Below are 24,930 nucleotides of genomic sequence, written 5' to 3'. Positions count from 1 at the left end.
ATGTAAAAAACAACTGATAGCCAGAAATTTTTATTAAGGAAAAGCAAGGAGAGCAAGGAGCTTTTTATAAAGGAAAACCTTAAGATAGCAGAAACTAAATCAGTTTGAATATGACTTGAGCTTAAATGAATATCTAGTATATTAAGATTCCGAACTATGATGGTTCCCTAAAACCTACAAACAAAGACCCGCAGGAGCATAAAGGCTTGCGCGACCATGGCGCAGTCGGCAGTGCGTAAGTCTCAAAATCTTAAGGTCATGAGTTCGATCATCAATGGTCGCAAAAATTTGATTATGAATTCTACCACTCAAAATTCAAAACTTTTTCCGGTTCCATCGATGCAGATGAAACAATAAAGCATTCAAAAACCTTAAAACAAACAATCAACGTAATTTACAACTCTTTCCCAACATCGATATTTAAAGCTTAAGTTGAAATAGCTTGGAGAACTATTTAATACAGCAAGATCAACATTCCGTTAAAGATATTCGAATTACAGAAAAAAGAAGTGCTAAGAGTTGCCATCAGCTGGCTGAGAAACTTAACTAAGTTTCACGCTTTCAGCTCTAGACCCAAAAGACTGGTGGAAGACTAATTTTTTAAAAAAAATTACTCATTAATTTTTGTAAATTTGCTTGCGAATGGTCACAGCATCAACGCGAAACACTAATCATATCTCAACTAGTTAATTAATGTCTTACAAGAGACGTGAACAATCTAAAAGCAAAATAAATTGTTTTTAAAAGAAAACAATGTTAACAAGAAACTAAAACAGTTTCATTTACAAGTAGTTGGAATTTCATTTATAAAGCCTTTCTGAGTAACACTGACCTAAATAAGGAAAGACATCCTAAGTTCTCATACAACAATAGTAAACTTCAGAAATATGATTGCTCCTTAAATCTATCCAAAAAACAGCAGGAACGGTAAGCGTTCAGGGACCATGGCACAGCCAGCAGCGTCTAAGTCTAATAATTTTACATTTTGAATTGTAAAGTCTTTTTTGATTAACACTGACCAGATTATGAAGAACAGACATCCTAATTCCTCTTTCATTTTTGAGTGAACAACATAAGACCGACACACAAGCTGAAGGTCGCCAAAAGCCAAAGATGAATAGATGTAAAAAAAACTGTAATAAAAATTGAACTTTTTCAATAGGAAAACGATAAGATTAACAAAACTCAATCAAATTCGATATACTTGAGTTCACATTATTAATTAGAATAGGACACTTCCGAAATATAATTATTACTTGGTTTTAATTGAAAAAATCACCAGGAACGGTAAAACGACAGCGAGCAATGCGCTGTCGGCAGCGCATATGTCTCAAAACCTTAAGGTCGTGAGTTGCAGACTCAGTGATCGGAAACTCTTAAGTATTTATTCTACCACTCAATTCAAAATATTTTCCTGTTTTATCAGGCAACCGATGTTCCAAAGTAGCATCCAAAAACCTCAAAACCAAGAGTCACTTAGTTTTTGACTTTATCCCAACATCGATAATCAAAACTTAAGTTGCATTAGCTTGGGGAGCTATTAAGAACAACAATATCAGCAATTCGTTATTTTTCCTCGAATCACAGTAAGGAAGTGCTAAGGGTTGCCACCAGCTGGCTGACACATCCAACTAAACTTCATGGTCTTTAGCTCTAGAAACAAAATCCCGTGGGATGAAAACAAAATTCTTTGGATGAAAACAAAAATTTCATTTGAACTGTTGAAACAAAAGCATTACAGTTTGTCTTCAAAAGAAAACCAATTTAACAATTAACTAAAAAAAATTATTTAAAATTAGGTTGAATTTCAATTATAAAGTCTTATTCGAGTAATTATAATCTGATTATGGAAACACATCCTTGATTGTCTTTCATTTCTAGTGAACAACAAGAGACTGACTCACAAACTCAAGGTCATCAAACGCAGCAGGACAATGGATGGCAAAAACTAAATCAATTTCAGAAATAATTGTGTTTATATGACTAGCTAGATTAGTACTTAGAAAATATGATTATTCCTTAAAAAATATTTTAAAAAACTAACAGGAACAGCTAAGCCTCCAGCGATCACGACGCAGTCGCCAGCGCATATATCAAAAAATCGTAAGGTCGAGAGTTCGAGCCTCACTGGTCGCAACCTTTTTAGCATTAATTCTAAAACTCACAATTCAATAAATTTTCTTTTCTTTACTGCGGATGTGTCAATATAGCATCCAAAACATCAAAGCGAACAATCACAACGTAATTTTTGACTCTTTTCACAGTCGATATTTTAAGTTTAAGTTGAAATAGATCTGAGAACTATTTAGCTGAAGAAGTTTCATTTGCAAAGTCTTTTTTGAATGACACTGACCTGATTAAGGCAAGTTCTGGTTCATTTCTTACAGAGAACAACATGAGAACGATTCACAAGCTGAAGTTTGCCGAATGCGACAGAAAAATGACAGTAAAAAACTGATAGCAATAAAATTGAACAATTATTAGAGAGAAAACTTAAAGCCGCATAAACTAAACAAACTTCCATATTAATTGAGTTTATATGATTAACTAGAGCAGTATAATTCCGAACTCTGACGATTATTCTCTAAAAACTATTGAGAAGAACTACCAGGAGCGGTACGCCGTCAGCGATCATGGCGCAGTCGGCAGCGCTTAAGTCTAGTAAACTTATGGTCGTGAGTTCCAGCCCCACTGGTAGCCATCTTTTTAGTATTAAATCTACCGACCTCCATTCAATATAGTTTATCGGTTTCTCAATGCCCATGTCGCAATATAGCATTCCAAAATCTCAAAGAAACACAAGATTGTTGACTCTTTCTCAACAACGATATTTTAAGAATAAGTTGAAATAGCTTAGAGAACTATTTAAGACAACAAGATCAAAATTGCATTTAAAATTTTGAAATCACACAAATAGGAAGTTGCCATCAGCTTGCTGAGGAACTCAAAAAATTTCATTTTTTCTTACCTCTAGAATCAAAAGCCTGGGGGAAGAATTATAATAAGAAAAAAATAAAAAAAGAAGAAAACGTTAAAAAGTTACCTGTTGAATTCTTGTAAATTTTATTGGCAATGGTCATCAACGCTAAAAATATCAGATCTCAACTAGCTACTGTCTTACAACTGAAACAAAGAGAAGCAAAACTATTATATCATAATATATTAATTCTACCAAAAACCAATTGAAAATAAATTCTTGTTTTAACAATGCGGATGTTGGGATATCAAAAAATGCAAAACAGAAAATCACACAGTATATTATGGCTCTTTCCTAACATTCATGCCTAAACTTAGGTTGAAAGAGCTTGGAAAAAAAATTTGCGACAAGGTCAACGTTTCCTTTATTTTTTTCGAATCACATATTTAAGAGGCGCTAAGAGTTATAACCACCCCAGAACCCAAAGCAAATTTCTAGTGATTATTTCTACAACTAAATGAGAAAATTAAAAAAAATTAAAGATTTCTATTGAACTATTGTAATTTTGGTAGGAAATGGTCAAAGCAACAACGCTCAATTTTTATCAGATCTCTAATAGCTACTGTTTTAAAAGAAGTGGGAACAAAATGAAAGCATTAGGAGCTGTTTTCGAAAGAAACCAAGTTTGTTTAACAAAAAACTAACATAGCCTGCAGATTGCCAGAAAATAGCCGCGATAGAAAGAAAATAGATCGTCTCTTAAAGATGGTAAGAGGAAACAGACCGCAAAAACTTTAATGTTTAACGCATTGCTGACTCTATTAGCTGACCTTAAAAACCCTGTAGTTAGACTGACACACATTCATTCGACCTTATCTCTTTGACATACTGTATCGGAAAATCGATTTCAGAGTGAAGAAGTCATTTTTGAGAGTGATGTAAGTCACGGTGACCAAAAATTAATCACTCGAATGAACAAAAACACTCTCCGCTAAGAGTGAAAAATGACGTCAGGAACGCAATTAAGTTGAAGTTTCAAGAACGAATGAACAAGAAGCAGACTTGAAGTGCTGATTGTGACGTCAAATGGCCGTAACAAACACTGATGTTGACCAAACAATCAAAACTAAGAGACGGCCAATAATATCCTAAGCTATCGCTTTGCTGTTACTAAAAATAGTTTCACATACAGGTATTTGAAGTTTCATTTATAAAGTCCATTTTGAGCAACACTGATCTGATTAGGAAACCCATCCCAAGTTCTCTAACTAGAATAGTACAATTCTGAACTATGATTGTTCATTAAAGTCTATACACAAAACTAACAGAAACAGTAAGCCTTCAGCGACAATTGCGCAGTCGGCAGCGAGAAAGTCACAAAATCCTCCGGTCATGAGATCGAGCCTCACTGGTTGCCAACTTTATAGTATTAAATCTAGTATTCAAAATTCAACAATTTTTCTTTTTTTCAATGCGGATGATGCAATATACCATCCAGAAAAAACAAAAATCAAAACACAATTTTTGGTCCTTTCCCAACATCAACATTTTAAACTTAAGTTGAAATAGCTTAGAGAACTGTTTGAGACAACGAGAGAAAATTTTCATGATTTCCTCCGAATCAAATAGTTCGATCATCAATGGTCGCAAAAATTTGATTATGAATTCTACCACTCAAAATTCAAAACTTTTTCAGGTTCCATCGATGCAGATGAAACAATAAAGCATTCAAAAACCTTCAAACAAACAATCAACGTAATTTACAACTCTTTCCCAACATCGATATTTAAAGCTTAAGTTGAAATAGCTTAGAGAACTATTTAATACAGCAAGATCAACATTCCGTTAAAGATATTCGAATTACAGAAAAAAGAAGTGCTAAGAGTTGCCATCAGCTGGCTGAGAAACTTAACTAAGTTTCACGCTTTCAGCTCTAGACCCAAAAGACTGGTGGAAGACTAATTTAAAAAAAAAAATTACTCATTAATTTTTGTAAATTTGCTTGCGAATGGTCACAGCATCAACGCGAAACACTAATCATATCTCAACTAGTTAATGTCTTACAAGAGACGTGAACAATCTAAAAGCAATATAAATTGTTTTTAAAAGGAAACAAGGTTAACAAGTACCTAAAACAGTTTCATTTACAAGTAGTTGGAATTTCATTTATAAAGCCTTTCTGAGTAACACTGACCTAAATAAGGAAAGACATCCTAAGTTCTCATACAACAATAGTAAACTTCAGAAATATGATTGCTCCTTAAATCTATCCAAAAAACAGCAGGAACGGTAAGCCTTCAGGGACCATGGCACAGCCAGCAGCGTCTAAGTCTAATAATTTTACATTTTGAATTGTAAAGTCTTTTTTGATTAACACTGACCAGATTATTAAGAACAGACATCCTAATTCCTCTTTCATTTTTGAGTGAACAACATAAGACCGACACACAAGCTGAAGGTCGCCAAAAGCCGAAAATGAATAGATGTAAAAAAACTGTAATAAAAATTGAACTTTTTCAATAGGAAAACGATAAGATTGCCAAAACTCAATCAAATTCGATAAACTTGAGTTCACATTATTAATTAGAATAGGACACTTCCGAAATATAATTATTACTTGGTTTTAATTGAAAAAATCACCAGGAACGGTAAAACGACAGCGAGCAATGCGCTGTCGGCAGCGCATATGTCTCAAAACCTTAAGGTCGTGAGTTGCAGACTCAGTGATCGGAAACTCTTAAGTATTCATTCTACCACTCAATTCAATATATTTTCCTGTTTTATCAGGCAACCGATGTGGCAAAGTAGCATCCAAAAACCTCAAAACCAAGAGTCACTTAGTTTTTGACTTTATCCTAACATCGATATTCAAAACTTAAGTTGAATTAGCTTGGGGAGCTATTAAGAACAACAAGATCAGCAATTCGTTATTTTTCCTCAAATCACAGTAAGAAAGTGCTAAGAGTTGCCATCAGCTGGCTGAGAAACTAAACTAAGTTTCACGCTTTCAGCTCTAGACCCAAAAGACTGGTGGAAGACTAATTTAAAAAAAAATTTACTCATTAATTTTTGTAAATTTGCTTGCGAATGGTCACAGCATCAACGCGAAACACTAATCATATCTCAACTAGTTAATGTCTTACAAGAGACGTGAACAATCTAAAAGCAATATAAATTGTTTTTAAAAGGAAACAAGGTTAACAAGTACCTAAAACAGTTTCATTTACAAGTAGTTGGAATTTCATTTATAAAGCCTTTCTGAGTAACACTGACCTAAATAAGGAAAGACATCCTAAGTTCTCATACAACAATAGTAAACTTCAGAAATATGATTGCTCCTTAAATCTATCCAAAAAAAAGCAGGAACGGTAAGCCTTCAGGGACCATGGCACAGCCAGCAGCGTCTAAGTCTAATAATTTTACATTTTGAATTGTAAAGTCTTTTTTGATTAACACTGACCAGATTATTAAGAACAGACATCCTAATTCCTCTTTCATTTTTGAGTGAACAACATAAGACCGACACACAAGCTGAATGTCGCCAAAAGCCGAAGATGAATAGATGTAAAAAAACTGTAATAAAAATTGAACTTTTTCAATAGGAAAACGATAAGATTGCCAAAACTCAATCAAATTCGATATACTTGAGTTCACATTATTAATAAGAATAGGACACTTCCGAAATATAATTATTACTTAGTTTTAATTGAAAAAATCACCAGGAACGGTAAAACGACAGCGAGCAATGCGCTGTCGGCAGCGCGTATGTCTCAAAACCTTAAGGTCGTGAGTTGCAGACTCAGTGATCGGAAACTCTTAAGTATTCATTCTACCACTCAATTCAATATATTTTCCTGTTTCATCAGGCAACCGATGTGGCAAAGTAGCATCCAAAAACCTTAAAACCAAGAGTCACTTAGTTTTTGACTTTATCCCAACATCGATATTCAAAACTTAAGTTGAATTAGCTTGGGGAGCTATTAAGAACAACAAGATCAGCAATTCGTTATTTTTCCTCGAATCACAGTAAGGAAGTGCTAAGGGTTGCCACCAGCTGGCTGACACATCCAACTAAACTTCATGGTCTTTAGCTCTAGAAACAAAATCCCGTGGGATGAAAACAAAATTCTTTGGATGAAAACAAAAGTTACATTTGAACTGTTGAAACAAAAGCATTACAGTTTGTCTTCAAAAGAAAACCAATTTAACAATTAACTTAAAAAAATTATTTAAAATTAGGTTGAATTTCAATTATAAAGTCTTATTCGAGTAATTATAATCTGATTATGGAAACACATCCTTGATTGTCTTTCATTTCTAGTGAACAACAAGAGACTGACTCACAAACTCAAGGTCATCAAACGCAGCAGGACAATGGATGGCAAAAACTAAATCAATTTCAAAAATAATTGTGTTTATATGACTAGCTAGATTAGTACTTAGAAAATATGATTATTCCTTAAAAAATATTTTAAAAAACTAACAGGAACAGCTAAGCCTCCAGCGATCACGACGCAGTCGCCAGCGCATATATCAAAAAATCGTAAGGTCGAGAGTTCGAGCCTCACTGGTCGCAACCTTTTTAGCATTAATTCTAAAACTCACAATTCAATAAATTTTCTTTTCTTTACTGCGGATGTGTCAATATAGCATCCAAAACATCAAAGCGAACAATCACAACGTAATTTTTGACTCTTTTCACAGTCGATATTTTAAGTTTAAGTTGAAATAGATCTGAGAACTATTTAGCTGAAGAAGTTTCATTTGCAAAGTCTTTTTTGAATGACACTGACCTGATTAAGGCAAGTTCTGGTTCATTTCTTACAGAGAACAACATGAGAACGATTCACAAGCTGAAGTTTGCCGAATGCGACAGAAAAATGACAGTAAAAAACTGATAGCAATAACATTGAACAATTATTAGAGAGAAAACTTAAAGCCGCATAAACTAAACAAACTTCCATATTAATTGAGTTTATATGATTAACTAGAGCAGTATAATTCCGAACTCTGACGATTATTCTCTAAAAACTATTGAGAAGAACTACCAGGAGCGGTACGCCGTCAGCGATCATGGCGCAGTCGGCAGCGCTTAAGTCTAGTAAACTTATGGTCGTGAGTTCCAGCCCCACTGGTAGCCATCTTTTTAGTATTAAATCTACCGACCTCCATTCAATATAGTTTATCGGTTTCTCAATGCCCATGTCGCAATATAGCATTCCAAAAACCCCAAAGAAACACAAGATTGTTGACTCTTTCTCAACAACGATATTTTAAGAATAAGTTGAAATAGCTTAGAGAACTATTTAAGACAACAAGATCAAAATTGCATTTAAAATTTTGAAATCACACAAATAGGAAGTTGCCATCAGCTTGCTGAGGAACTCAAAAAATTTCATTTTTTCTTACCTCTAGAATCAAAAGCCTGGGGGAAGAATTATAATAAGAAAAAAATAAAAAAGAAAACGTTAAAAAGTTACCTGTTGAATTCTTGTAAATTTTATTGGCAATGGTCATCAACGCTAAAAATATCAGATCTCAACTAGCTACTGTCTTACAACTGAAACAAAGAGAGGCAAAACTATTATATCATAACATATTAATTCTACCAAAAACAATTGAAAATAATTTCTTGTTTTAACAATGCGGATGTTGGGATATCAAAAAATGCAAAACAGAAAATCACACAGTACATTATGGCTCTTTCCTAACATTCATGCTAAACTTAGGTTGAAATAGCTTGGAAAAATAATTTGAGACAAGGTCAACGTTTCCTTTATTTTTTTCGAATCACATATTTGAGAGGCGCTAAGAGTTATAACCAGCCCAGAACCGAAAGCAAATTTCTAGTGATTATTTCTACAACTAAATGAGAAAATTGAAAAAAATTAAAGATTTCTATTGAACTACTGTAATTTTGGTAGGAAATGGTCATAGCAATAACGCTCAATTTTTATCAGATCTCTAATAGCTACTGTTTTAAAAGAAGTGGGAACAAAATGAAAGCATTAGGAGCTGTTTTCGAAAGAAACCAAGTTTGTTTAACAAAAAACTAACATAGCCTGCAGATTGCCAGAAAATAGCCGCGATAGAAAGAAAATAGATCGTCTCTTAAAGATGGTAAGAGGAAACAGACCGCAAAAACTTTAATGTTTAACGCATTGCTGACTCTATTAGCTGACCTTAAAAACCCTGTAGTTAGACTGACACACATTCATTCGACCTTATCTCTTTGACATACTGTATCGGAAAATCGATTTAAGAGTGAAGAAGTCATTTTTGAGAGTGATGTAAGTCACGGTGACCAAAAATTAATCACTCGAATGAACAAAAACACTCTCCGCTAAGAGTGAAAAATGACGTCAGGAACGCAATTAAGTTGAAGTTTCAAGAACGAATGAACAAGAAGCAGACTTGAAGTGCTGATTGTGACGTCAAATGGCCGTAACAAACAATCATGTTGACCAAACAATCAAAACTAAGAGACGGCCAATAATATCCTAAGCTATCGCTTTGCTGTTACTAAAAAAAGTTTCACATACAGGTATTTGAAGTTTCATTTATAAAGTCCATTTTGAGCAACACTGATCTGATTAGGAAACCCATCCTAAGTTCTCTAACTAGAATAGTACAATTCTGAACTATGATTGTTCATTAAAATCTATACACAAAACTAACAGAAACAGTAAGCCTTCAGCGACAATTGCGCAGTCGGCAGCGAGAAAGTCACAAAATCCTCCGGTCATGAGATCGAGCCTCACTGGTTGCCAACTTTATAGTATTAAATCTAGTATTCAAAATTCAATTTTTCTTTTTTTCAATGCAGATGATGCAATATACCATCCAATGCCTTAAAACAAAAAAATCAAAACACAATTTTTGGCCCTTTCCCAACATCAACATTTTAAACTTAAGTTGAAATAGCTTAGAGAACTGTTTGAGACAACGAGAGAAAATTTTCATGATTTCCTCCGAATCAAATAGTTAGCAAAGGCAAAGCCTTGCAACCAGCTGGCTGAAAAACGAAACTAAATTTTGAGTTTTTAGCTCTAAAACTAAACGACTGGGGATGAATAAAACTTAGTCACCCACTGAACTATTGTAATTTTGGTTGGAAATGCTTATAACAACAACGCCAAAACTGCATCAGATCTTAATAGTTATTGGCTTACAAGAAGTGCGAGCAATAAACAAAAAAGCATGACCTAACTTTCAGAACTAACTATCTTCATGAACAATTATCTGAAATTTCATTTAAAAGACTTTTTTGAGTAACACTGACCTGATTAAGGAAAGACATCCTAAGTTCTAATTCATTAATTAGTCAAAAACTTGACACCGAATCAAAGACTGAAGGTCGCCAAAAGCAGCAGAACTATGGAGATAAAAGCTGATAGCAAAAAGAAGAAATTTTTTAAATAGGAGTTCATAAGATTGCGTAAATTAAATCAGTTTCAAAATTAGTTGAGCTTATATGAATGACAAGAATAGTACACTTCTGAAGTATGATTCCCAAAATTATACACAATTAATTGAATTAGTTTTCTTATGTCGTTAACTAAAAAACGAAAGAGAACTTAGGATGTCTTTCCTTAATCAGTTCAGTTTTACTCAAAAAAGATTATAAATGAATTTTCAATTACTTTTAAAGGAGTCTTTTTTGAGTAACACTGAAATGATCAAGGAAAGACATCCTAAGTTCTCTTTCGTTTTTTAGTTAACGACATAAGACCGACTAACAAGCTGAGGGTTGCCAAACACAGCAGAACAATAGATGTAAAAAACGGATGTCAAAAATTGAATTAATATACATAAACCATAGAGTATTAAATCTACTAATCACAATTCAATTTTTCCTGGATTTTTTTTTCATTGCAGATGTTGCTATATAGCATCCAAAAACCTCAAAATCAAAAAATCCCGAAATTTTTTTGGCTTTTTAACATCGATACTAAATTGCAATAGCTTGGAGAAATATTTTTTTGAGGCAACAGGATCAACATTCCTTTGACTTTTTCGAATCACAAATGAGGTGCTAAGAGTTGCCACCAGCTGGATTAGAAACTCAACTAAACTTCATGGTTTTAGCTCTCGAACAAAAAGCCTGCAAAAAGTATATAAAAAGATTAAAAGTTATTTAAACTATTTTAATTTTGGTTTGGAACGCTCATATCGACCATGCTAAAAATTATCAGATCTCAGCTATTTCTCAATCCAGTACAAATTGATTAGGAAAAGAACCAAGTTTAATAATTAATTAAAATAGTTTTATTTACGAGTAATCGAAATTTTATATATGAAGTCTTTTTTGAGTAACACTGACCTGATTAAGGAAAGACATCCTAAGATCTAGTTAATTATTTAGTCAACAACTTGACACCGAATCACAAGCTGAAGGTCGCCAAAAGAAAAAGAACTAGAAGTAAAAGCTGATAGCAAAAAGAAGATTTTTGTTCTGTAGGGAACCATAAGATTGCGGAAACTAAATCAATTTCAATATTAGTTGAGCTTATATGAGTGACTGGAATAGTACACTTCCGAACTATGATTGGTCCTCAAACTCAGCACAGAAAAACCAACCGGAGCTGTAAGAAATCAGCGACCATGGAGCAGAAAGTAGCGCGTAAGTCTCATAATCTTAAGGTCGGCAGTTCGCGCCTCACTGGGCGCAAACTTTATAGTATTAAATCTACTACTCACAATTCAATATTTTTCCTGGTTTTTTCAACGCAGATGTTGCTATATAGCAACCAAAAACCTCAAAACCAAACAATCCCAAAAATTTTTTGGCTCTTACCTGACATCGATATTTAAAACTTAAGTTGAAATAGCTTGGAGAAATGTTTAAGGCAACAGGATCAACATTCCTTTAACTTTTTCGAATCACAGGAGGTGCTAAGAGTTGCCACCAGCTGGGTTAGAAACTCAAATAAACTTCATGGTTTTAGCTCTCGAACAAAAAGCCTGAGAGAAGTATATATAAAAATTAAAAGTTATTTAAACTATTTTAATTTTGGTTTGGAACGGTCATATCGACCATGCTAAAAAATTATCAGATCTCAGCTATTTCTCAAACCAGTACAAATTGATTAGGAAAAGAATCAAAATTAACAATTAATTAAAATCGTTTTATTTACGAGTAATCAATATTTTATATATGAAGTCTTTTTTTGAGTAACACTGACCTGATTAAGGAAACACATCCTAAGATCTAATTAATTATTTAGTCAACAACTTGACACCGAATCGCAAGCTGAAGGTCGCCAAAAGAAAAAGAACTAGAAGTAAAAGCTGATAGCAAAAAGAAGATTTTTGTTCTGTAGGGAACCATAAGATTGCGGAAACTAAATCAATTTCAATATTAGTTGAGCTTATATGAGTGACTGGAATAGTACACTTCCGAACTATGATTGGTCCTAAAACTCAGCACAGAAAAACCAGCAGGAGCTGTAAGAAATCAGCGACCATTGCGCAGAAAGTAGCGCGTAAGTCTCATAATCTAAATGTCGGCAGTTCGCGCCTCATTGGGCGCAAACTTTATAGTATTAAATCTACTACTCACAATTCAATTATTTTCCTGGTTTTTTCAACGCAGATGTTTCAATATATCGTCAAAAAACCTCAAAACCAAACAATCACAAAATTTTTTTGGGCTCTTTCCTAACATCGACATTTAAAACTTAAGTTGAAATAGCTTGGAGAAAAATTTAAGACAACAGGATCAACACTCCTTTAACTTTTTCGAATCACAGGAGGTGCTAAGAGTTGCCACCAGCTGGGTTAGAAACTCAAATAAACTTCATGGTTTTAGCTCTCGAACAAAAAGCCTGGGAGAAGAATATAAAAAGATTAAATTATTTTAACTCTTTTAATTTAGGTCATATCGACCACGCTAAAAAATTATCAGATCTCAACTATTTCTCAAACCAGAAAAAATTGATTAGGAAAAGAACCAATTAACTAAAATAGTTTCGTTTACGAGTAATAGAAATCACAAGCTGAAGGTCGCCAAAAGAAAACGAACTATGGGTGTAAAAACTGATAGCAAAAAGATTTTTTTCTGTAGGGAACCATAAAATTGGTGAAACTAAATCAGTTTCAATATTAGTTTCAACGATGGTTTTAGCTGTTGAACAAAAGCCTGGGAGAAGAATATAAAAAGATTAAAGGTTATTTATAAAACTATTTCAATTATGGTTGGGAATGATGATATCGGCCAACCAAAAAAAACGTCAGATTTCAACTATTTACTGTTTTGCAAGACGTGCGAACAAAAACAACAGTACAAATTGATTAGGAAAAAAAAGTTTATTAAGTAACTAAAATAGTTTCAATTACGAGTAATCGAAATTTCATTTATTAAGTATTTTTTGAGTAACACTGACCTGATTAAGGAAGGACATCCTAATTGCTTATTCATTATTAGTCAACATTTTGACACCACCGACTTACAGACTGAGGGGTCATCAAAACGCAGCAGAACTTTGGATGTAAAAGCTGATAGCAAGAAATGAGTTTTTTAAATATAGAAAACCTTAACATAGCGGAAACTAAATCAGTTTCAATATTACTTGAGCTTATATGAATTACTAGAATAGTACACTTTCAAACTATGATTGATCCTTAAATCCTTAAGCTTAACACAGAAAATCAGCAGGAGCTGTACTAAAACAGCTGCACCATAGATCTCAGCTATTTCTCAAACCAGTACAAATTGATTAGGAAAAGAACCAAGTTTAAAAATTAATTAAAATAGTTTTATTTACGAGTAATCGAAATTTTATATATGAAGTCTTTTTTGAGTAACACTGACCTGATTAAGGAAAGACATCCTAAGATCTAATTCATTATTTAGTCAACAACTTGACATCGAACCACAAGCTGAAGGCCGCCAAAAGAAAAAGAACTGGATGTAAAAGCTGATAGCAAAAAGAATTTTTTTTCTGTAGGGAACCATAAGATTGCGGAAACTAAATCAATTTCAAAATTAGTTGAGCTTATATGAGTGACTGGAATTGTACACTTCCGAACGATGATTGGTCCTTAAACTCAAGACAGAAAAACCAGCAGGACCTGCAAAAATTGATTGTCTTTCATTTCTAGTGAACAACAATAGACTGAATCACAAGCTCAAGGTCACCAAACGCAGCAGAACAATGGATGGCAAAAACTAAATCAATTTCAATATTAATTGGGTTTATATGAATAGCTAGATTACTACTTAGAAATAGGATTATTCAAAAAACTAACAGGAACAGCTAAGCCTTCAGCGATCATGACCCAGTCGCCAGCGCATAAGTCAAATAATCGTAAGGTCGAGAGTTCGAGCCTCACTGGTCGCAACCCTTTTAGCATTAATTCTAAAACTCACAATTCAATAATTTTTCTTTTTTTAATGCGGATGTGTCAATCTAGCATTCAAAAACATCAAAGCGATCAATCACAACGTAATTTTTGGCTCTTTTCAACGTCGATATTTTAAGTTTAAGTTGAAATAGATTTGAGAACTATTTAGCTGAAGAACAAGCTGGCTGAGAAACGCAACAAAATTTCTTGTTTTTGGATTTGCAGCCAAAAGTAAAGACATTCACGAGTATTTGAAATCATTTACAAGTAGATGGAGTTTCATTTGCACAGTCTTTTTTGAGTAAAACTGACCTGACTAAGGCAAGTTCTGGTTCATTTCTTATAGGGAACAACATAAGAATGATTCACAAGCTGAATTTTGCCGAACGCGACAGAAAAACGACAGTAAAAAACTGATAGCAAAAACATTGAACAATTAATATCGAGAAAACTTAAAGCCGCATAAACTAAAGAAACTTCCATATTAATTGAGTTTATATGATTAACTAGAGCAGTATAATTCCGAACTCTGACGATTATTCTCTAAAAACTACACAGAAGAACTACCAGGAGCGGTACGCCGTCAGCGATCATGGCGCAGTCGGCAGCGCTTAAGTCTAGTAAACTTATGGTCGTGAGTTCCAGCCCCACTGTTAGCCAACTTTTTAGTATTAAATCTACCGACCTCCATTCAATATAGTTTCTCGGTTTCTCAATGACCATGTCGCAATATAGCATTCCAAAATCTCAAAGAAACACAAGATTGTTGACTCTTTCTCAACAACGATATTTTAAAAATGAGTTGAAATAGCTTGGAGATAGCTTGGAAATAGCTATTTCATTTTTTACCTCTAGAACCAAAAGCCTGGGGGAAAAATTATATTAAGAAAAAAATAAAAAAGAAGTAAAAATCAAAAAGTTACCTGTTGAATTTTCGTAAATTTTATTGGGAATGGTCAACAACGCTAAAAACAAATAATCACAAAGAATTTGTGGTCTTTCATAATATTGATATTTAAAACTTGGAGAGTTGAAATAGCTTGGAGAAATTTTAAGGCAACAGGATCAACATTCCTTTAACTTTTTCAAATCACAAATGAGGTGCTAAGAGTTGCCACCAGCTGGATTAGAAACTCAACTAAACTTGATGGTTTTAGCTGTCGAACAAAAGCCTGGGAGAAGAATAGAAAAAGATTAAAAGTTATTTATAAAACTATTTCAAATATGGTTGGGAATGGTGATATCGTCCACCCAAAAAAACCTTAGATTTCAACTATTTACTGTTTTGCAAGACGTGCGAACAAAAACAACAGTACAAATTGATTAGGAAAAAAACAAGTTTAATAACTAAGTAAAATATTTTAAATTACGAGTAAACGAAATTTCATTTATTAAGTATTTTTTGAGTAACACTGACCTGAATAAGGAAGGACATCCTAATTGCTTATTCATTATTAGTCAACAATTTGACACCACCGACTTCCAGACTGAGGGTCATCAAAACGCAGCAGAACTTTAAATGTAAAAGCTGATAGCAGGAAATGAGTTTTTTAAATATACAAAACCTTAACATAGCGGAAACTAAATCAGTTTCAATATTACTTGAGCTTATATGAATGACTAGAATAGTACACTTCCAAACTATGATTGATCCTTAAACTTAATACAGAAAAACCAGCAGGAGCTGTACGAAAACTGCGACCATGGCGCAGTCGGCAGCGCGTAAGTATTATAATCTTAAGGTCGTGAGTTCGAGCCTCACTGGTCGGAAACTTTATAGTTTTAAATCTTCTACTCTCAATACAAAACTTTTGCTCTTGTTTATTCAACGAGGGTGTTGCAATATAGCATCAAAAAACCTCAAAAAGAAACAATCACAAAATTTTTTTGGGCTCTTTCCTAACATCGACATTTAAAACTTAAGTTGAAATAGCTTGGAGAAAAATTTAAGGCAACAATATCAACATTCCCTTAACTTTTTCGAATCACAAAGAAGGAGGTGCTAAGAGCTGCCACCAGCTGGATTAGAAACTCAACTAAACTTGACGGTTTTAGCTGTCGAACAAAAGCCTGGGAGAAGAATATAAAAAGATTAAAAAGATATTTATTCAACTATTTCAACTATGGTTGGGAATTGTGATATCGGCCAACCAACAAAATGTCAGATTTCAACTGTGTGCTGTATTGCAAGACGTGCAAACAAAAAAATCAGTACAAAGTGATTACGAAAAGAACCAAGTTTAATAACTAACTAAAATAGTTTCATTTACGAGTAATCGAAATTTCATTTATTAAGTCTTTTTGAGTAAAACTGACATGATTAAGTAAGGACATCCTAAGTGCTTATTCATTATTTAGTCAACAATTTGACACCACCGACTTACAGACTGACGGTCACCAAAACGCAGCAGAACTTTGGATGTAAAAGCTGATAGCAAGAAATGAGTTTTTTAAATATAGAAAACCTTAATATAGCGGAAACTGAATCAGTATCAATATTAGTTGAGCTTATATGAATGACTAGAATGGTACACTTCCAAACTGTGATTGGTCCCTAAACTCAACACAGAAAAACCAGCAGCAGCTGTACGAAAACAAAGACCATGGCGCAGCCGGCAGCGCGTAAGTATTCTAATCTTAAGGTCGTGAGTTCGAGCCTCACTAGATTTAAAACTATAAAGATTTAAAACTTGATAGTTTTAAATCTACTTTTCTCATTCCAATATTTTTGCTCTTGTTTATTTAATGAAGGTGTTGCAATATAGCATCAAAAAGTTGAAATAGCTTGGAGAAAAATTTAAGGCAACAAGATCAACATTCCTTTAACTTTTTCGAATCCCAAAGAAAGAGATGCTAAGAGTTGCCACCAGCTGGATTAGAAACTCAACTAAACTTGATGATTTTAGCTGTCGAACAAAAGCCTGGGAGAAGAATAGAAAAAGATTAAAAGTTATTTATTAGACTATTTCAACTATGGTTGGGAATGGTGATATCGGCCACCCAAAAAAACGTCAGATTTCAACTAATTACTGTTTTGCAAGACGTGCGAATAAAAACAACAGTACAAATTGATTAGGAAAAAAAACAAGTTTAATAACTAAGTAAAAAAGTTTCAATTACGAGTAATCAAAATTTCAATTATAAAGTATTTTTTGAGTAACACTGACCCGATTAAGGCAAGTTCTGGTTCATTTCTTATAGGGAACAACATGAGAACGATCCACAGGCTGAATTTTGCCGAACGCGACAGAAAAATGACAGTAAAAAACTGATAGCAAAAACATTGAACAATTAATATCGAGAAAACTTAAAGCCGCATAAACTAAACAAACTTCCATATTAATTGAGTTTATATGATTAACTAGAGCAGTATAATTCCGAACTCTGACGATTATTCTCTAAAAACTACACAGAACAACTACCAGGAGCGGTACGCCGTCAGCGATTATGGCGCAGTCGGCAGCGCTTAAGTCTAGTAAACTTATGGTCGTGAGTTCCAGCCCCACTGGTAGCCAACTTTTTAGTATTAAATCTACCGACCTCCATTCAATATAGTTTCTCGGTTTCTCAATGCCCATGTCGCAATATAGCATACCAAAATCTCGAAGAAACACAAGATTGTTGACTCTTTCTCAACAACGATATTTTAAAAATAAGTTGAAATAGCTTGGAGGTAGCTTGGAAATAGCTATTTCATTTTTTACCTCTAGAACCAAAAGCCTGGGGGGGAAAATTATAATAAGAAAAAAATAAAAAAGAAGTTAAAATTAAAAAGTTACCTAATGAATTTTTGTAAATTTTATTGGGAATGGTCAACAACGCTAAAAACAAATAATCACAAAGAATTTGTGGTCTTTCATAATATTGATATTTATAACTTGGAAAGTTGAAACAGCTTGGAGAAATTTTTAAGGCAACAGGATCAACATTCCTTTAACTTTTTCGAATCACAAAAGAGGTGCTAAGAGTTCCCACCAGCTGGATTAGAAACTCAAATAAACTTGGTTTTAGCTGTCAAACAAAAGCCTGGAAGAAGAATACAAAAAAGTTAAAAGTTATTTATTAAACTATTTCAATAATGGTTGGGAATAGTGATATCGGCCACCCAACAAAACGTCAGATTTCAACTATTTACTGTTCCGCAAGACGTGCGAACAAAAACAACAGTACAAACTGATTAGGAAAAAGAACAAGTTTAATAACTAAGTAAAATAGTTTCAATTACGAGTAATCGAAATTTCATTTATTAAGTATTTTTTGAGTAACACTGACCTGATTAAGGAAGGACATCCTAATTGCTTATTCATTATTAGTAAACAATTTGACACCACCGACTTTCAGACTGAGGGTCACCAAAACGCAGCAGAACTTTGGATGTAAAAGCTGATAGCCAGAAATGAGTTTCTTAAATATACAAAACCTTGATATAGCGGAAACTAAATCAGTATCAATATTACTTCAGCTTATATGAATGACTAGAATAGTACACTTCCAAACTATGATTGATCCTTAAACTCAAAACAGAAAAACCAGCAGGAGCTGTACGAAAACAGCGACCATGGCGCAGTCGGCAGCGCGTAAGTATTATAATCGTAAGTTCATGGGTTCGAGCCTCACTGGTCGCAAACTTTATAGTCTTAAATCTTCTACTCTCAATACAATACTTTTGCTCTTGTTTATCCAATGAGGGTGTTGCAATATAGCATCAAAAATTTCAAAAACAAACAATCACAATTATTTTTTGGGCTCTTTCCTAACATCGACATTTAAAACTTAAGTTGAAATAGCTTGGAGAAAAATTTAAGGCAACAAGATCAACATTCCTTTAACTTTTTCGAATCACAAAGAACGAGGTGCTAAGAGTTGCCACCAGCTGGATTAGAAACTCAACTAAACTTTAAGGCAACAAGATCAACATTCCATTAACGTTTTCGAATCACAAAGAAAGAGGTGCTAAGAGTTGCCACCAGCTGGATTAGAAACTCAACTAAACTTGATGGTTTTAGCTGTCGAACAAAAGCCTGGAAGAAGAATATAAAAAAGTTAAAAGTTATTTATTAAACTATTTCAATAATGGTTGGGAATAGTGATATCGGCCACCCAACAAAATGTCAAATTTCAACTGTGCTGTATTGCAAGACGTGCGAACAAAAAAATCAGTACAAAGTGATTAGGAAAAAAACCAAGTTTAATAACTAACTAAAATAGTTTCATTTACAAGTAATCGAAATTTCATTTATTAAGTCTTTTTTGAGTAACACTGACCTGATTAAGTAAGGACATCCTAAGTGCTTATTCATTATTTAGTCAACAATTTGACACCACCAACTTACAGACTGAGGGTCACCAAAACGCAGCAGAACTTTGGATGTAAAAGCTGATAGCAAGAAATGAGTTTTTTAAATATAGAAAACCTTAATATAGCGGAAACTAAATCAGTATCAATATTACTTGAGCTTATATGAATGACTAGAATGGTACACTTCCAAACTGTGATTGGTCCTTAAACTCAACACAGAAAAACCAGCAGGAGCTGTACGACAACTGCGACCATGGCGTAGTCGGCAGCGCGTAAGTATTATAATCTTAAGGTCGTGAGTTCGAGCCTCACTGGTCGCAAACTTTATAGTTTTAAATCTTCTACTCTCAATACAATATTTTTGCTCTTGTTTTTTCAATTACGTTGCAATATAGCATCCAAAAACCTCAAAACAAACAATCACAAAGTATTTTTGGCTCTTTAATAATATTGATATTTAAAACTTGACAAGTTGAAATAGCTTGGACAAATATTTAAGGCAACAGGATCGACATTCCTTAAACTTTTTCGAATCACAAAGGAGGTGCTAAGAGTTGCCACCAGCTGGATTAGAAACTCAACTAAGCTTTAAGGCAACAAGATCAACATTCCATTAACTTTTTCGAATCACAAAGAAGGAGGTGCTAAGAGTTGCCACCAGCTGCATTAGAAACTCAACTAAACTTGATGGTTTTAGCTGTCGAACAAAAGCCTGGGAGAACAATATAAAAAGGTTAAAATTTATTTATTAAACTATTTCAACTATGGTTGGGAATAGTGATATCGGCCACCCAACAAAATCTCAGATTTCAACTTTGTGCTGCATTGCAAGACGTGCGAACAAAAAAATCAGTACAAAGTGATTAGGAAAAAAACCAAGTTTAATAACTACCTAAAATAGTTTCATTTACAAGTAATCGAAATTTCATTTATTAAGTCTTTTTTGAGTAACACTGACCTGATTAAGTAAGGACATCCTAAGTGCTTATTCATTATTTAGTCAACAATTTGACACCACCAAATTACAGACTGAGGGTCACCAAAACGCAGCAGAACTTTGGATGTAAAAGCTGATAGCAAGAAATGAGGTTTTTAAATATAGAAAACCTTAATATAGCGGAAACTAAATCAGTACCAATATTACTTGAGCTTATATGAATGACTAGAATGGTACACTTCCAAACTGTGATTGGTCCTTAAACTCAACACAGAAAAACCAGCAGAAGCTGTACGAAAACTGCGACCATGGCGTAGTCGGCAGCGCGTAAATATTATAATCTTAAGGTCGTGAGTTCGAGCCTCACTGGTCGCAAACTTTATAGTTTTAAATCTTCTACTCTCAATACAATATTTTTGCTCTTGTTTTTTCAATTACGTTGCAATATAGCATCCAAAAACCTCAAAACAAACAATCACAAAGTATTTTTGGCTCTTTAATAATATTGATATTTAAAACTTGACAAGTTGAAATAGCTTGGAGAAATATTTAAGGCAACAGGATCGACATTCCTTAAACTTTTTCGAATCACAAAGGAGGTGCTAAGAGTTGCCACCAGCTGGATTAGAAACTCAACTAAGCTTTAAGGCAACAAGATCAACATTCCATTAACTTTTTCGAATCACAAAGAAGGAGGTGCTAAGAGTTGCCACCAGCTGCATTAGAAACTCAACTAAACTTGATGGTTTTAGCTGTCGAACAAAAGCCTGGGAGAACACTATAAAAAGGTTAAAAGTTATTTATTAAACTATTTCAACTATGGTTGGGAATAGTGATATCGGCCACCCAACAAAATCTCAGATTTCAACTGTGTGCTGTATTGCAAGACGTGCGAACAAAAAAATCAGAACAAAGTGATTAGGAAAAAAAAACAAGTTTAATAACAAACTAAAATAGTTTCATTTACGAGTAATCGAAATTTCATTTATAAAGTCTTTTTTGCGTAACTGTGACCTGATTAAGTAAGGACATCCTAAGTGCTTATTCATTATTTAGTCAACAATTTGACACCACCGATTTACAGACTGAGGGTCACCAAAACGCAGCAGAACTTTGGATGTAAAAGCTGATAGCAAGAAATGAGTTTTTTAAATATAGAAAACCTTAATATAGCGGAAACTAAATCAGTATCAATATTACTTGAGCTTATATGAATGACTAGAATGGTACACTTCCAAACTGTGTCCTTAAACTCAACACAGAAAAACCAGCAGGAGCTGTACGAAAACAGCGACCATGGCGCAGTCGGCAGCGCGTAAGTGTTACAACCTTAAGGTCGTGAGTTCGAGCCTCACTGGTGGCAAACTTTATAGTTTTAAATCTACTCTCAATACAAAATTTTTGCTCTTGTTTTTTCAATTATGTTGCAATATAGCATCCAAAAACCTCAAAAAAACAATCACAAAGTATTTTGGCTCTTTAATAATATTGATATTTAAAACTTGACAAGTTTAAATAGCTTGGAGAAATATTTAAGGCAACAGGATCCACATTCCTTTAACTTTTTCGAATCACGAAGGAGGTGGTAAGAGTTGCCACCAGCTGGATTAGAAACTCAACTAAACTTTAAGTCAACAAGATCAACATTCCTTTAACTTTTTCGAATCACAAAGAAGGAGGTGCTAAGAGTTGCCACCAGCTGGATTAGAAACTCAACTAAACTTGATGGTTTTAGCTGTCGAACAAAAGCCTGAGAGAAGAATATAAAAAGGTTAAAAGTTATTTATTAAACTATTTCAACTATGGTTGGGAATGGTGATATCGGCCACTCAACAAAATGTCAGATTTCAACTGTGTGCTGTATTGCAAGACGTGCGAACAAAAAAATCAGTACAAAGTGATTAGGAAAAAAACCAAGTTTAATAACTAACTAAAATAGTTTCATTTACAAGTAATCGAAATTTCATTTATTAAGTCTTTTTTGAGTAACACTGACCTGATTAAGGAAGGACATCCTAATTGCTTATTCATTATTAGTCAACAATTTGACACCACCAACTTACAGACTGAGGGTCACCAAAACGCAGCAGAACTTTGGATGTAAAAGCTGATAGCAAGAAATGAGTTTTTAAATATAGAAAAACTTAATATAGCGGAAACTAAATCAGTTTCAATATTACTTGAGCTTATATGAATGACTAGAATAGTACACTTCCAAACTGTGATTGGTCCTTAAACTCAGCACATAAAAACCAGCAGGAGCTGTACGAAACCAGCGACCATGGAGCAGTCGTTAGCGCGTAAGTTTCATAATCTTAAGGTCGTGAGTTCGAGCCTCACTGATCGCAACCTTTATAATTTCAAGACTACTTCTCTCATTTCAATATTTTTGCTCTTGTTTATTCAAGGAGGGTGTTGCAATATAGCATCAAAAAACCTCAAAACCAAACAATCGCAAAAAAAAATTTTTGGGCTCTTTCCTAACATCGACATTTAAAACTTAAGTTGAAATAGCTTGGAGAAAATTTAAGGCAACAGGATCATAATTCCGTTAACTTTTTCGAATCACAAAGGAGGTGCTAAGAGTTGCCACCAGCTGGATTAGAAACTCAACTAAACTTGATGGTTTTAGCTGTCGAACAAAAGCCTGGGAGAAGAATATAAAAAGATTAAAAGTTATTTATAAAACTATTTCAATTATGGTTGGGAATGATGATATCGGCCACCCAAAAAAAACGTCAGATTTCAACTTTTTGCTGTTTTGCAAGACGTGCGAACAAAAACAACAGTACAAATTGATTAGGAAAAAAAAACAAGTTTATTAAGCAACTAAAATAGTTTCAATTACGAGTAATCGAATAAAATAGTTTCAATTACGAGTAATCGAAATTTCATTTATTAAGTATTTTTTGAGTAACACTGACCTGATTAAGGAAGGACATCCTAATTGCTTATTCATTATTAGTCAACATTTTGACACCACCAACTTACAGATTGAGGGTCATCAAAACGCAGCAGAACTTTGGATGTAAAAGCTGATAGCAAGAAATGAGTTTTTTAAATATAGAAAACCTTAATATAGCGGAAACTAAATCAGTTTCAATATTACTTGAGCTTATATGAATGACTAGAATAGTACACTTTCAAACTATGATTGATCCTTAAACTTAACACAGAAAAACAAGCAGGAGCTGTACGAAAACAGCCACCATGGCGTAGTCGGCAGCACGTAAACATATAATCTTAAGGGCGTGAGTTCGAGCCTCAGTGGGCGCAAACTTTATAATTTTAAATCTACTACTCTCGTTTCAATATTTTTGCTCTTGTTTATTCAATGAGGGTGTTGCAGTATAGCTTCCAAAAACCTCAAAACAAATAGTCACAAAGTATTTTTGGCTCTTTCATAATATTGATATTCAAAACTTGGAAAATTGAGATAGCTTGGAGAAAATTTAAGGCAACAGGATCAACATTCCATTAACTTTTTCGAATCACAAAGGAGGTGCTAAGAGTTGCCACCAGCTGGATTAGTAACTCAACTAAACTTGATGGTTTTAGCTGTCGAACAAAAGCCTGGGAGACGAATATAAAAAGATTAAAAGTTATTTATAAAACTATTTCAATTATGGTTGGGAATGTTGATATCGGCCACCTAAAAAAACGTCAGATTTCAACTATTTACTGTTTTGCAAGACGTGCGAACAAAAACAACAGTACAAATTGATTAGGAAAAAAACAAGTTTAATAACTATCTAAAATAGTTTCAATTATGAGTAATCGAAATTTCATTTATTAAGTATTTTTGAGTAACACTGACCTGATTAAGGAAGGACATCCTAATCGCTTATTCATTATTTAGTAAACATTTTGACACCACCGCCCTACAGACTGAGGGTCATCAAAACGCAGCAGAACTTTGAATGCAAAAGCTGATAGCAAGAAATGAGTTTTTTAAAAATAGATAACCTTAATATAGCGGAAACTAAATGAGTTTCAATTTTACTTGAGCTTATATGAATAACTAGAATAGTACACTTCCAAACTACGATTGATCCTTAAACTCAACAAATAAAAACCAGCAGGAGCTGTACGAAACCAGCGACCATGGCGCAGTCGGCAGCGCGTAAGTCTCATAATCTTAAGGTCGTGAGTTCGAGCCTCACTGGTCGCAAATTTTATAGTTTTAATTCTACTTCTCTCATTTCAATATTTTTGCTCGTGTTTATTCAATGAGGGTGTTGCAGTATAGCTTCCAAAAACCTCAAAACAAATAATCGCAAAGTATTTTTGGCTCTTTCATAATATTGATATTCAAAACTTGGAAAATTGAGATAGCTGGGAGAAAATTTAAGGCAACAGGATCAACATTCCGTTAACTTTTTCGAATCACAAAGGAGGTGCTAAGAGTTAACACCAGCTGGATTAGAAACT

At 33.8% G+C, this 24,930-nt stretch overlaps 4 protein-coding genes and 5 non-coding genes across 10 annotated transcripts in view; 6 read left to right on the top strand and 3 right to left on the bottom strand.

The window, feature by feature from the left end:
* The window catches only part of LOC142337770 (uncharacterized), a 346,563-nt gene that overhangs the window by 91,389 nt on the left and 230,244 nt on the right, over nucleotides 1–24,930 (bottom strand). The window lies entirely within an intron of this gene.
* Nucleotides 1–24,930, bottom strand: part of LOC142337764 (dynactin subunit 4-like) — a 618,078-nt gene that overhangs the window by 362,905 nt on the left and 230,243 nt on the right. The gene's annotated exons all lie outside the window — the stretch shown is intronic.
* Nucleotides 1–24,930, top strand: part of LOC142337760 (uncharacterized) — a 94,446-nt gene that overhangs the window by 25,979 nt on the left and 43,537 nt on the right. The gene's annotated exons all lie outside the window — the stretch shown is intronic.
* The window catches only part of LOC142337761 (uncharacterized), a 97,632-nt gene that overhangs the window by 35,485 nt on the left and 37,217 nt on the right, over nucleotides 1–24,930 (bottom strand). The gene's annotated exons all lie outside the window — the stretch shown is intronic.
* On the top strand, nucleotides 15,961–16,033 carry Trnai-uau (transfer RNA isoleucine (anticodon UAU)). The gene has a single exon. It is a non-coding gene; the product is annotated as a tRNA-Ile (tRNA).
* Nucleotides 19,810–19,882, top strand: Trnai-uau (transfer RNA isoleucine (anticodon UAU)). The gene has a single exon. It is a non-coding gene; the product is annotated as a tRNA-Ile (tRNA).
* Trnai-uau (transfer RNA isoleucine (anticodon UAU)) lies at nucleotides 20,802–20,874 on the top strand. Its single transcript has one exon. It is a non-coding gene; the product is annotated as a tRNA-Ile (tRNA).
* On the top strand, nucleotides 21,790–21,862 carry Trnav-uac (transfer RNA valine (anticodon UAC)). The gene has a single exon. It is a non-coding gene; the product is annotated as a tRNA-Val (tRNA).
* On the top strand, nucleotides 24,598–24,670 carry Trnam-cau (transfer RNA methionine (anticodon CAU)). Its single transcript has one exon. It is a non-coding gene; the product is annotated as a tRNA-Met (tRNA).

This window comes from Convolutriloba macropyga, chromosome 4 (assembly GCF_964194025.1).
Source record: "Convolutriloba macropyga chromosome 4, txConMacr16.3, whole genome shotgun sequence".
NCBI lineage: Eukaryota > Metazoa > Xenacoelomorpha > Acoela > Convolutidae > Convolutriloba > Convolutriloba macropyga.
Note: the sequence above shows the minus strand (reverse complement) of the source record. Positions and strands in the feature narration are given on the sequence as shown.